Genomic DNA, 13,253 nt, shown 5'->3' with positions numbered 1-13,253 from the left:
TCTAACATGCATGCAAATCTCATCTGTGCCAGCACACAATGGAGCGTCTGTGTGCGAGCGGGGTGGGGGTTGGGTTGAGGGGGGCGTCCCCTCGGCTGGAACATCCCATGATGGGGCTTAGGAGACATGGTACTGACAAAGTGGGCTCACAGTCTGTCAAGAGTATTTGAGTGTTTTTGATATTTAAACACTTGCATAATTATTCCAATATTTGTGCAGCTCTCTGAGGGGAGAGAGAGAGAGAGAGAGCGGGAGTGGGAGATGTTGGGTGAGGGGGAAAAGCGCAGCCTCGCCTGTGGAATAGAGAAAATTGTACATTCCTGGCACTGCAGCTCTTTTCTCTGCTGTGCAAATTCTCGGGGGAAATTAAAAAATCTTTGTCTGATCCAGCCAATTAAATGAAATAAACTTTTTGTACATGGCGGTGGACCATAGAGTCTATTTATGACTGTGTTGTGGTTATTTCTCCTACCACACTTCACAGCGCAGCCAGAGCTACTTTTTCCCAGCGACCCAGAGAACTTACTTTCCATTCGGTCTCGGCCTTCTACTTTCATAGGATTAGGCCAAGTGCTGTTTTAGTCCTCCCTTCGTTCATGTGAAACATTGGATCAAATAGAGAGGAATCTTTTGTGTCTCGTCCCTTTGTCTGCTCTTTTATTGTTGCGTTTCTTTCATTGAATTTGATTACATTTGGATACCTCCTTACTTGGGTATGTGCATCCATCACCTCTTGCTCTTCTGAAATCCCCACGGGGAGAACATAGCTCACCGGGGGGCCTTCAGTCCAATTTGCCATCGTTTGTCATCGTTTGTTCCTTGTGACAAACAAAATGTTGGCCCCGGGGCCCCCCTCCTGTCAACTAGAACCACACGTCATGACATCAGTTGCTCTCTTCCTCTTGTGGCTCAATTTCAGGGAATCCCAACCAGCGTGCCGTGAGAGATCAACAGTAGTGCAGCAGGAAATTATCCAATTTTTTTTTGAAGACGTTTCCTTCCTTAACAGAGGCCGCCGTAGAGTTTTCCCTACATGTGCAAGTGAGGCACATAATGTATCTTTGTTCATCTACAGTATCTATGTGAGCGAGACAGGCAGAACAATTTAGTGCTCTTTTTTCTATTCAGCCTCATCCCTGTCTTGATCATGTATTTTTCTTCAAGATGCTTGCAGAGATCCTGAAATAGTTTCCCTGTCTAATTACAGCATTTCATCTGCCATTAATATTGTAGAATGCTACTGTTGCATTATTGATGGTGTGTTTGTTCTGGTGCATGAGATGCTAATTAAAAGATAAACTGGGGCTCTATGACAGAGGCTGTAGGCAACTATGAGAGCTTTTCATTTCTCCAATCCCGGTTTCAGGGATTGTATTCTTGATGCTCGCTCTGATGTCATTGCCTACTTTGTTAATATCACTGTCACAGGGTCCTTAGATTTCAAGGTAATGGCCTAATTGCCGAGTTTGATGATAAAGCGACGCTGGACGGACTTCTGAGCCTGAGAGGGTTGAGCGCTGTGGCCGAGATGGCTCGGGCAGATAACAGCTTGCGCGCGGCACACGAGGACGGAGCGTCGCTGATCCTGATTACCAGCCTCCTATCACCTCTTTGCATCTTTTCTCGTGCAGCTGAGAAACTAAAACATGGCCAATTGCTCCCTTGCTCATAAAATAAACCACAGGAAGGTCAGACACTTAAGGGCTTTCTGAAGCTTCTTCAGGGAGTAAAGGCGCTCTTTGAATTGCTTGCATATGGACAGGCAATAAACCTGCGGGCACTTGGCTGTGTTAACAGTGAGGGGCAGTGGTGGAAAGTAACTAAGTACAAATACTTTGCGACTGCACTTAAGTAGATTTCTGAGGTATTGTAGCTGTACTTTACTTTAATATTCTTCTGCCGAATTGTCATTTGAACTCCCTTCTTTTGAAAACAGATATCTGTATTTTCTACTCCTTACTTGGCCAAAATAGGCTTGTTACGTTTTTCAACCTCTGCGGATGTCAGCGCAAATTAAATAATGAGTAAAATACAAAAGACAAATAGAGAGAGGTCAAGTCAAGCGGAGTTGAGATATTGATTCATTTATTGATATCTTGGGGTCTTATAAGCCGGATAAAAAACAGGGACAGCGGCGACACGGAACCAGTACCAGTACCACGAAGCATCACCGATGACGGCAAAAGATTCGGAGAAGCATGATAGTCCCCATTCATGGTCTTATTTAAGAGAATTGTTTGATGTTGTCGGCTTTTTGTGGCGAATACGTTAACCTAAAAACCACCAGCTTCTGGCATTCAGAAATTCTCCATCCAATCTGAAAAAAACACATGAAAAATGGTATATATTTTTTTCTTTCTTCTTTTTTTGTTACTTAGTTAACAACATTAGCAAAGCTATGTGCACATGTTGTTTTGATAGCATACAAGTCAACACTTTCACTTGGCGGTGTACTCCCAATAATAGCTGCGTGTTGCATTATTTTGAGGGGATAGTAAATTTACAAAGTTAAACAAGCTGTAACACTGACTACTTCACATTGTAGCAACGTGTCATTTCCTCAGTGTTGACCCATGAAAAGAAGTAATAAAATATATACAAAAATGTGAGGGGTGTACTTACTTTTGTCAGGTACTGTAATTGACAGTAAATTTCATTTTTACCTTTCCCCCTTGTACATTTAGTCTCTACTTTTGTACTTTCATTTAAGTAAAAGAGATGAATTAGTATACTTCTTTTACAAGCATCTTTTCACGTAAGTCTTTGTATTTCTACTTAAGTGCAGAGTGTGAGTACTTTTGCCGCCTGTGCAGGTGATCAAGCTGTGGGGAATTGACCGTGTTAACAGTGAGGAGTGAGTCCACTGGGCTGCTGCTGCCAATGGTGAGATGAGCTGAAAGTCGGTCATACCATTAGGGCTGAGTGGATGGCTGCTACCCTGGTCAATGAATCCGCAGATACAAATAAGTTGGCAAAGAGTTGGAAAGAGGCTGCTCGCCTGGCACCGAAGCCCAGGCTGCTCCCTTTTCGGCCCAGTGAGGACCCAAAAACAGATGTCTGGTTTCAAGCCACGGATAGCTTCCTGAGCAGCAAATGTTGTCTTGTTGGAAGTGAGCCTGCAGGCGCAGCTCATTTTCAGCCCTTGTACCATGCCATGTGCATACCTTTTTTTTTTTCCACAGCTTGAAAACTCTCATTATGTCAAATGAAGAGTGTCAGAAACTGAGGAAGCCATTAAGGAAGAGCAGCGAGTCGATGGTGGAAAAGTGGAGAAACTTGTGCTGAGAGGAGATTTAATCAACGCCAGCGTAAACCTTGCTAATACGGAGTGTTCCCAAACTCTGACAGACCTGAGGCCTTTAGCATTTGACAGTTTAGGCTTTTAGCCATTTAAAAGTTGAGGCATTCAAAGTAAAGGCATTTCTTATTGACAGAGCAAATGGTGGTAGCTCATTGAAATATCTTTCTTTTTATAATGGTAAAGACATAAAAAGCTTAATAAAAATCGTGTGAGTTGCACAATTTACATGTGTTACCCTTCTAACTCTGTGGGTACAAGCGCATAAATGATCCTAACTACTCGTTAAGCCCATAACACTCTTGTCTTTATACAATCGTCATAACAGTAAACACCATAGTAATTCCGACATAAATATTTTGCTGTCTACTATTGTGTGAATGCAAAATGGCTGCCTCATCCTGGCACTTCAGCTCACAGATCCCTCTGGTGTATTGCAACAACATAATGAGGGTCTTTTGAGTGGCATTTACAGTAAAGACAGCTTGAGTGACAAAAAAGAACTCTGAAGACACTAAGATGCATTTGTGTTAGCGTTCATGGAAAATGCATATTAAAGGAATAGGAGAAAAAGCCTATAAATCCAAAAATGTAATTAGCATCTTCAGAAATTATTAAAAGTCATTTCGGACATCAAACGGTAAAGACATTTTGGCATTAAAAGTTAGAATAAATATATAAAATATAATATATATAACATATGTTTTTTCTTAGAAACAATTCTGAACTTTTGATGGATCACAACTGAAATACTTATATCAGTAAAATTGATTTTGAAAAGGAAGTTCAGTGGGCCATGTCTTTACCAGGCGGCACGGTGGACGACTGGTTGAGAGCGTCTGCCTCAGAGTTCTGAGGACCGAGGTTCAATCCCCGGCCCCGCCTGTGTGGAGTTTGTATGTTCTCCCCGCGCCTGCGTGGGTTTTCTCCGGGCACTCCGGTTTCCTCCCACATCCCAAAAACATGCATGGTAGGTTAATTGAAGTCTCTAAATTGCCCGTAGGTGTGAATGTGAGTGCGAATGGTTGTTTGTTTGTATGTGCCCTGCGATTGGCTGGCAACTAGTTCAGGGTGTACCCCGCCTCCTGCCCAATGATAGCTGGGATATGCTCCAGCACGCCCGCGACCCTTTTGAGGAGAAGCGGCTCAGAAAATGGATGGATGGATGGATGGATGGATGGATGTCTTTACCATTATTGATCAAATTATATGAAAATGACCCAGATGCTTACAAAAACTGCTAAGCCTAAACTGTCAAATGTTGATGGTCTCACGGCTCTCTGAATGATACCTGAAATGAAATGAAAATAAATAAAGGAAATGATGATATCTCACATTCACCAGTGGGAAACTGCTGCCAAGCAAGGCACTGCCAGGCCCACTAGTAACAAATTAGGATTCAGTGTCTTACCCAAGCACACTTCAACATGCAGACAGTCAGAGCTGGGATTTGAACCAGGTACCCTTTGATCACATGACGACACGCTCTACCTACTGATCCACAGCCGCCAGTACAGATATGAATGGCAACAAGTCGGTCAAATTGTTCCATCCATTATACGTTGGCAAATCATTTTCCGACCAATGAAATTAAATTGGATAACTTCCTCGGCACATTGCAGTTGTTAGGGAATCATTGATAAAATGTTATGTTGGTCCAGGCATGCAAATTCAATGCACGGTTGGTTCAGTCTGAAATTGGCAGGTGAAAAATAATGATAGAGCAAAATGTGTTATTTACTTCTGGGTAAATGACATCTGCTCAAGTGAAAAGTGCCCAACTGATTGACCGAATGTTTTCTTAATTAGACGAAAGCCCCCGTTTGGACGCACATATCAGCAGCCACTTGCAGCAACATTTCGGAGTGCTGCATAAAAATAGAAAACCAGGGCCACTCTCTGTAGGAACGCTCATTTCATATTGCCAGTTAATGTTTTAATCATTAACCTCCTCTTATGGTTTGATTCATAATGTACCTTGATATCGACACAGAGACCAATTTACTGGACCCTTTTTACTCAGTCAGAACTGATGAAACCTTCGAATTGGAAATATACAAGACCAAATTAAGTAATCGTATTGCTGTAAAGGTGTTTTAAAAAAGTTGTGCAAAGACTGAAGGCTTCCCCAATTAATTATCAGAGCTTTTTTAACCCACATTTCACACGCATGTGCCATTTTCCACTCAAGTCACTTTCATCAGGAGCTCATCTAGGTTGTTGCACACTATGTTAATGTGTATAAATGAGCAGACTTTGGCATTATGGTTGCAATCAACAGACTTTTAACACTGTATGTTAGAAAAAGATGGCGAAGCACAGCTGAAGAAAAACAAATGGGTTATAAATCAGCTGCGTAATTGTTCATTAAATCATATGTGCCCTTCACGTAACTAAACCTCCGTGTTTTGCTTGATTGTGCGTTGACTTTTAATTTATTCTAAGATGAAATGTTTATCTCTTGTCACATTGATCTTTTGGTGGCAAACCATAATGCAGGGGCGTCGCAAGGCCTAATTTAGCTGAAGCCCCCCCTAAAAACTGCTCAAGCCCCTACCCCAAAATTATTTGGTAGTCTGTGTTTATGCCAAAGTTGTATTGTCTTAACCCCTCAAAACTGATGTTCTGCCCCCTAAAATAAAATTAGGTTTCCCCAAAATGCCTCCTCAACCCTTTCCCCACACCTGTAGTTTTGGGGGTCACAAAACTACGATGGTTTAAACATAACATTTTGTTCTTTTTTTTTTTTTTTTTTTTTTATTAAAACATTTTTTTTTTGCATGTTTGTTTTTTGGCCATAATTTTTCTTAGAGGGGGCATGGTGAACAACTGGTTAGAGCGTCTGCCTCACAGTTCTGAGGACCGGGGTTCAATCCCCGGCCCCACCTGTGTGGAGTTTGAATGTTCTCCCCGTGCCTGCGTGGGTTTTCTCCGGGCACTCCGGTTTCCTCCCACATCCCAAAAACATGCATGGTAGGTTGATTGACGACTCTAAATTGCCCGTAGGTGTGAATGTGAGTGTGAATGGTTGTTTGTATGTGCCCTGCGATTGGCTGGCAACTGGTTCAGGGTGTACCCCGCCTCCTGCCCGATGTTAGCTGGAATATGCTCCAGCACGCCCGCGACCCTAGTGAAGAGAAGCGGCTCAGAATATGGATGGATGGATGGATTTTTCTTGGAAGCTTACAGTTGGAGTTTTCAAAGTTGTTGCGGTTTGCACAAAATGTTGACATTGATGAATCAGATGTTGTTTTATAAATGATTTCTCTCATCACACACTAAAGCAAGTCACTCTTGGGCCCTTTGGTCGACACACAGCTCCATAATCTAACTGGGAGAATTTCAGGGGTCGGCCCAAAACGGGTCTATGGCTGAATCTGAACACTAAAAATGTCAAATATTACTACTGTTTAAAAATACTTCAATGGCAGGAAGAGGATTTTGCGCCACAAAAGTATCCAGACGGAGTATTTGGAACTAACTACAAATAAATTTTGTTGCTAATCTTTGATATATATAAAACTCTAATATTTATTTGTATGTATGTATTTATTCATTTATTTATTTATATTTTTGTTTACCTTTCTTGTTCAGCTGCCTGGTCACGTAGAATGGTGGATTTGTATGCTTTTTATGCTGGAATAGTTTTGCTGTGTAATAGGGGAGTTTTTTTTAATTATTATTTCAGGACATGCAACACCTAACCAATCGGACAGGATGAAAGAGGACAGGAAAGGACAGAGTAGGACAGGATGGGGGTTAAACCCTTGTGACATCCTCAAATGCATTTATTACACTTTGGACACCCTTTGTGACAAAAATGTGGACACACAAGGGGAAAGAGGGAAGGGGGGTGGTCGGGGCACTTCGGTGGTGCCGGGGGACCCCCGGGTCCTGAGGCGTGGGTGATGTCCCCCCGACCGCATCCCCCACGGGATGGGCACGTTGGCTCGGCCTCCCTTGTGGTCTGCCCGCCCTTCCTCAGCGTGCCAACACGGCAACTCCGTACACCAGTTGACTAACATACGTGTGAGATGGGGTTTAGTCACTAATGAGTTCCCATAGACAGACTAGTGCTGGGACTACTAACTATGACATGGCTTGTATGAAGATGTCTTACGGGTGATAAGACACTGTATAAGTATTGTAATGCAACACAGATCACACTGCTTTGCTCATTAACTTTATGGCCTGGAAAGCATGTTGTGGTGACTATAGATTGTGATAGGGAGAGGGGAGATTTTGTCATTGCCATGGCGACCCCTCTTCACTATAAGACGTTTAAAATATGTTCTGTTGGTGTTCTAGCCATGTTTTTGTTGATTATAAAAGGCATTTTTGATGCTCTTCATTTGCATTTATCCTTTTTTTTAAAAGATAAATTATAGATAACAACTGTTGGGGAAGCCCAGGAGCAAAGAAACCCATTTCTTTACTTCTCTTTTAATCAGTTTCAAAAAGGTTAATGGCTACCTTTCTCCCCCCACCCACCCACCCCCCTTTTTTAATTGTATTTTCACTCCCACCCACTAAGCAGAGAACAACCAGGAACATGTACATTCATTATATGAGCTTGTGATGCATCATGTTGAAAATATTATCAAAGGGAATTTTATGAATGGGTTGACCCTTGTCCTTTAGCTGTTTTGCATATTCATTTACAAGCAAAATAATAAGATCAAACTTTGTGCACTCACATTTTCAAGTGTAGATGTCAAATGCTTGCTTTTAATTAAGTTAGTCTTAGCATGAAATAGTCTTTTTCCACACATCATCTTAGCCATTACACACAAAGGCATAGACACTTCTTGTTTCTCATGGATTATAATCAGTAGTGGGCGATCAGTCCAGCAAGGCCAAGGACAGAAGCACTGACCTTACATTTAGAACCTAAATTCTAATATTTGTTCCATGAAATTGTACTCATTTATTCTATTGTCTATTCTCTTCGTTTCGTAGTGTTTCTCTTGGCTCCACTGCTTCTATGTGTTGCCATATCAATGTGATGTGCCCAAGGCCTACAGTATCAGGAATGCCTAAACTATACAGTGGACATAATAATAAAAAATGTTTTTATTAAAACAAAAATAAAAAATAAATGTCAATGCAATTCTAATGTGTGTCAATGATACATGGATTTTTGCAATTCTCGGTCCGGCCCTGTCTCCATCCTACACGAATAGTGGGGGTGCAATGTATGAGCAATGGGACTGCTTTTTTTCCAGATTGGAAATTTGTCCTCACATGGCCAGAGCGCTGGCCCTCGATGATGTCTGCATTTTTCCGTCCTCTGATTGGTTACTTGGAGCAACTTCAACTGGCAAAACACGGCTGTAGCATTCTGCACACATTAACTCTTCCACTGCCGTGGACCTTTATATTCATCAACTGGAATGCAACCAATTACTGCCACCGCCGAATATATTCCTCAACTACTTTTGTCAATGGGTAGGCCTGCAAGAGGGTCTCGCCCGGCTTTTTTGTGAAATTCAACCCATAAACTGTAATAATGAACAGATGGCAGTATATGGCAGTTTTGCATCGCTTTGGATGGAGATAAGCACAGCTTTTGAGTTGAAGATAAATATTAGGCTGTGAATCTCAGCTTGTCACGTTGACTATTAGGGAGAGTAATGCCAAAACCACTGAATTTACTAGTAGAAAAAAAAGACTCACTGGTGTTCTCAAGTGGCAACATAGACAAGATATATATATATATATATATATATATATATATATATATATACATACATATATAGCAATGACCCAAGCACCCAGCTCATAAAGCATCAATCATCCAATTAAGGCTATTGATTAGATGCTCTTGTTATTATATGCAATAAGAACGGGACGCACAGACAATGTACTAAACCGGGCCCTTTTTCTTTTACCCCTCTCGCTATGGCATTTTTCTTTTCTTTTCACATCTTCATCATTTAACTAGTGATTCAGTCTGGCTGGCTCTCAATCCTGTTTATGCTCGAAAAAAAGGAGAAAAAAGAAATTCTGTCTGCTACAACTTTCATTGACTTTAAAGACATTATACTGTATTACCTGGCATGGAAATGGGAGGAAATTCACAAGACTTTTCCTATCATGTCCAGCCCAGAATGAGCCCTGCAGCGGTTGGGTTTCTTCACATCCTCTCCTGACTTTTCATTATCCTTACAGAATTCCCCATGTGCAAACAAGCCACAACGCTTCCAGAGCGAGCAGACGGAGCTCAGGGGGGAGGAGACGAGGATCAGAGAGACTTGGTGCTCTTGGGTTGGTCTGCTCAGAGACTCTTTTCTTCTTTTTTACCCACCAACATACAGCTGGGGCTCAATTAGTGTCCATTTTGACTAATTAAGCACACATTCTGCCTGAATCAGTGGTGCAAAAACCAATGTTGTTTGTCAAATCATACGCTTTCTGCGGCTTGCTGCCTTCAAGGCAGCCTGTAGGCCCTTCTTCTGTACATCACTCTTCTTCTTTCTCCCTTTGTGCGGAGTTCAGAGGCAAAGAAGGGAAATTAGGCAATCCGGCCATTTGCTAAAAGTAGTGTTAAATCAGAAAAAAATTGTTCTTACGTGCAGACAAATCAAGTGTTATGTTTTTCACCTTTGAAGGGTTTCGTATTCTGGTTCACCTCGTTCCCCTCGGCACCTGTTAATGTTTTCTTTTCCACGGGCAAAAACTTCCATCAGCCGTCCTTCAAACATTTCTACGTTTTTGATCCACAAATGGACCAATAAATTTCCTGGTTCAACTATAAATGTCTTCTTCTTGCTTTTCACTCTTTGACATCACCAGATCAAGACGACACCTAACAATTGATCAACAGCATGAGGCTTCGAACAGGAAGTTGCAGAGTGACGTCAGCATGTTGCAACTGAGAGGACCTTGCTGGGAGTGATGGAACCATGAATTCTGCTCTTTACCGTAAAAGCCTGAAGGAGAATGTTCGGCTATCAGTGTGTGACCTCAAGCTGAAGGGCACTTGAATTCTGCAGCAGGACGATCCAAAGCAAACCAGCAAGATAATATCTGCATGGTTTTTAAAAAAAAGGGGGTGGGGGGAAATGAAGTTTTTGGAGTGGCCTCGTCAAAGTCCGAACATGAATCTAATTGAAATGCAGTGGCGTGACACTTAAAGTTCAGAGGACAAAGATGTTATGGGGTCAGTTAAAATTCATATTTGCAGTGTTTATATGAATACATGCACGTCACTTCCAGCAACTTGTCAACTGTAGTTTAGCTAAAAATGAGGTTTTTATTAATATTTTATTATTGAGCACTCCCCGAACATACCCGAAGCTTGAGACACCGGGGGTGTGGTTACTCTATCCACCGCAAGGGCTACCAGAAGTGACGTTGCAATTGACAAAAACAGCACGCTATACTCGATACGCAATGGCAACCAACGTACAGGAGGATTTCGACGTACAGGAGCACCCAACTGAACTTGGCATCGTCAAACCGTACATGTTTGAGCCGATCACGAGGTCGGAACCTGACGGTGACGACGACGAGCAGGATGCAAAAAGCAGAATGCACATTCTGAATCATATTTCTCGATTTAACTGCTATATATCTGCTATATAATCACTTTGAAATGGCAGATGTGGTTTGTAAAGGGGTTCTAGAGTTATCAAGAAAATGTTTAACATCTTTGTCCTCTGACCTTTAAAAAGGTTGTTCATGCTCGAAAACCCTCAGTTTTTGCTGAATTCAAACAATTCTGGAAGGAAGAGTGGGACATAATATCTCCACAGGATGTGAAAGACTCATTGCCAGTTATAGAAAACGCTTGATTGCAGTTGTTGCTGCTGAGGATGGCCCAACCAGTTATTAGGTTTAGGGAGCAATTACTTTTTAACACTGGGTCAGGTAGCTTTGAATAGTTTTATTAATATTGATTTTGAATGAGGCGGCACGGTTGCCGACTGGTTAGAGCGTCAGCCTCACAGTTCTGAGGACCCGGGTTCAATCCCCTGCCCCGCCTGTGTGGAGTTTGCATGTTCTCCCCGTGCCTGCGTGGGTTTTCTCCGGGCACTCCGGTTTCCTCCCACATCCCAAAAACATGCATTAATTGAAGACTCTAAATTGCCCGTAGGTGTGACTGTGCGTGTGAATGGTTGTTTGTTTGTATGTGCCCTGCGATTGGCTGGCGACCAGTTCAGGGTGTACCCCGCCTCCTGCCCGATGATAGCTGGGATAGGCTCCAGCACGCCCGCGACCCTAGTGAGGAGAAGCGGCTCAGAAAATGGATGGATGGATGGATTTTGAATGAATGAATATTAATAATAGGCGGCACGGTCATCGACTGGTTAGCACATCTGCGTCACACTTCTGAGGACCCGGGTTCGAATCCGGCCTTGCCTGTGTGGAGTTTGTATGTTCTCCCCGTGCCTGCGTGGGTTTTCTCCGGGCACTCCGGTTTCCTCCCACATCCCCAACAAACATGCATGGTAGGTTAGCTGAAGACTTGCCCATAGGTGTGAATGTGGGTGCGAATGTTTGTTTGTTTACATGTGCCCTGCGATTGGCTGGCGGCCGGTTCAGGGTGTACCCCGCCTCTCGCCCAGAGTCAACTGGGATAGGTTCCAGCACGCCCGCGAGCCTTGGTGTGGATAAGCGCTACGGAAAATGGATGGATGGAATATTAATAATAATAATCATGATTTTTTTTATCTTTAATAAAGTAAGTTACAATTTCAAAACTGCATTTTATGTTGACTTGGGTTATCTTTGTGTGATATTTACATATGTTTGATAATCTTAAAAATTAAAGCGGGGAACCTATGGAAAAAAAAACAAGAACTTGAGAAGGGTCAAATACTTTTTCATGGCTGTGTAGGGGTGAGTATAAAGACTAATGTGCCATATGTGATGAGTATTTTTGTGTGTATTTGTGTGTGCGCTTTGCTGCGGCTAATCTCTTATAAGAAAACTTTCCCAACCTTTCTCTCCTGCCACTGGGACTTCAGATAGAAATTAGCTCCAAAATATACTCTGGCACAGAGTATCTCTTCTGTTGAGTTGAATGTTTTCTGTACATTGTGCCTGACAAACAAAGAAAGTAAACCGTGCTAAAGCTCTACTCGGGAGTTTTGTGCAAGTGAAGCTTGGCCCAGCTGATAAACCCCTAAAGACTTGAGGAAGAAGAGAGCTTCAGCCACGGACATTTACAGTGTGAAAATACTCGCGGCTAGTGTCTGAAGTTAACACTTTGTAGTATGATATGTGTTAAATTGCTCCCACAGAGAGAATTTGGTCAGACACTGTCAATCTCTACGCACCATCTGTGTACGGCATTAATTTCCCAGACACTACGACGGTCCTTCCGCAGAAGGGTCAGCCTTCTCCAAAATGATCTGTCAACTCCTTCATCCCCTGTCGCACTCTTATCACGACTGCGCACTGCACTCTCCACTGTTGCCATGGCGACAGTTTGGCAGGCAGGGGATGAGCGGTATCAAAAGCACTCTGGAGTTTAGCGAAGACTCCTCTACACTCTTACCTCTGTTGTGTTGCACTAATCCCTCCCTTTTCATCTTCTTTCAGACGTGGGACAACCTGGATGAATTTACGCGGAACCTCACAAAGCTTCATGGCGCCGTTCGACCGTCCTCGCTCCCCAGCGGACTCATCCAGCTGGTCCGTCTGGGCTGCTGTCCTCCAGATACGGCCTCATTATCTACAATGCGTCGCACTGAAGCTCAGCTTTCTTTGAAGCTTCAAGCCAAACAATAAAATGTTAAAAAAAAAAATCCAGTGCGGTGAAGCAGCTCTTTGTGCTATATTACTTAAAAATGTTGCTTACATATTAGACGGTTGTGCTAAAATGATGACGGTGACATAAGCCCCTTCAAACTCAAGAACTCACCAAAGCAGGACAGACAAGTACAAATGTCCAAATCACTCGGACTGAACGTTAAAGCCACTTAAAGCTGCACTGAAGAGTGGCTGA

The sequence above is a fragment of the Phyllopteryx taeniolatus genome, chromosome 14, assembly GCF_024500385.1.
Source record: "Phyllopteryx taeniolatus isolate TA_2022b chromosome 14, UOR_Ptae_1.2, whole genome shotgun sequence".
NCBI classification, from domain to species: Eukaryota; Metazoa; Chordata; class Actinopteri; order Syngnathiformes; family Syngnathidae; genus Phyllopteryx; species Phyllopteryx taeniolatus.
The sequence above is the reverse complement of the archived record's forward strand: the minus strand, read 5'-3'. Positions refer to the sequence as shown.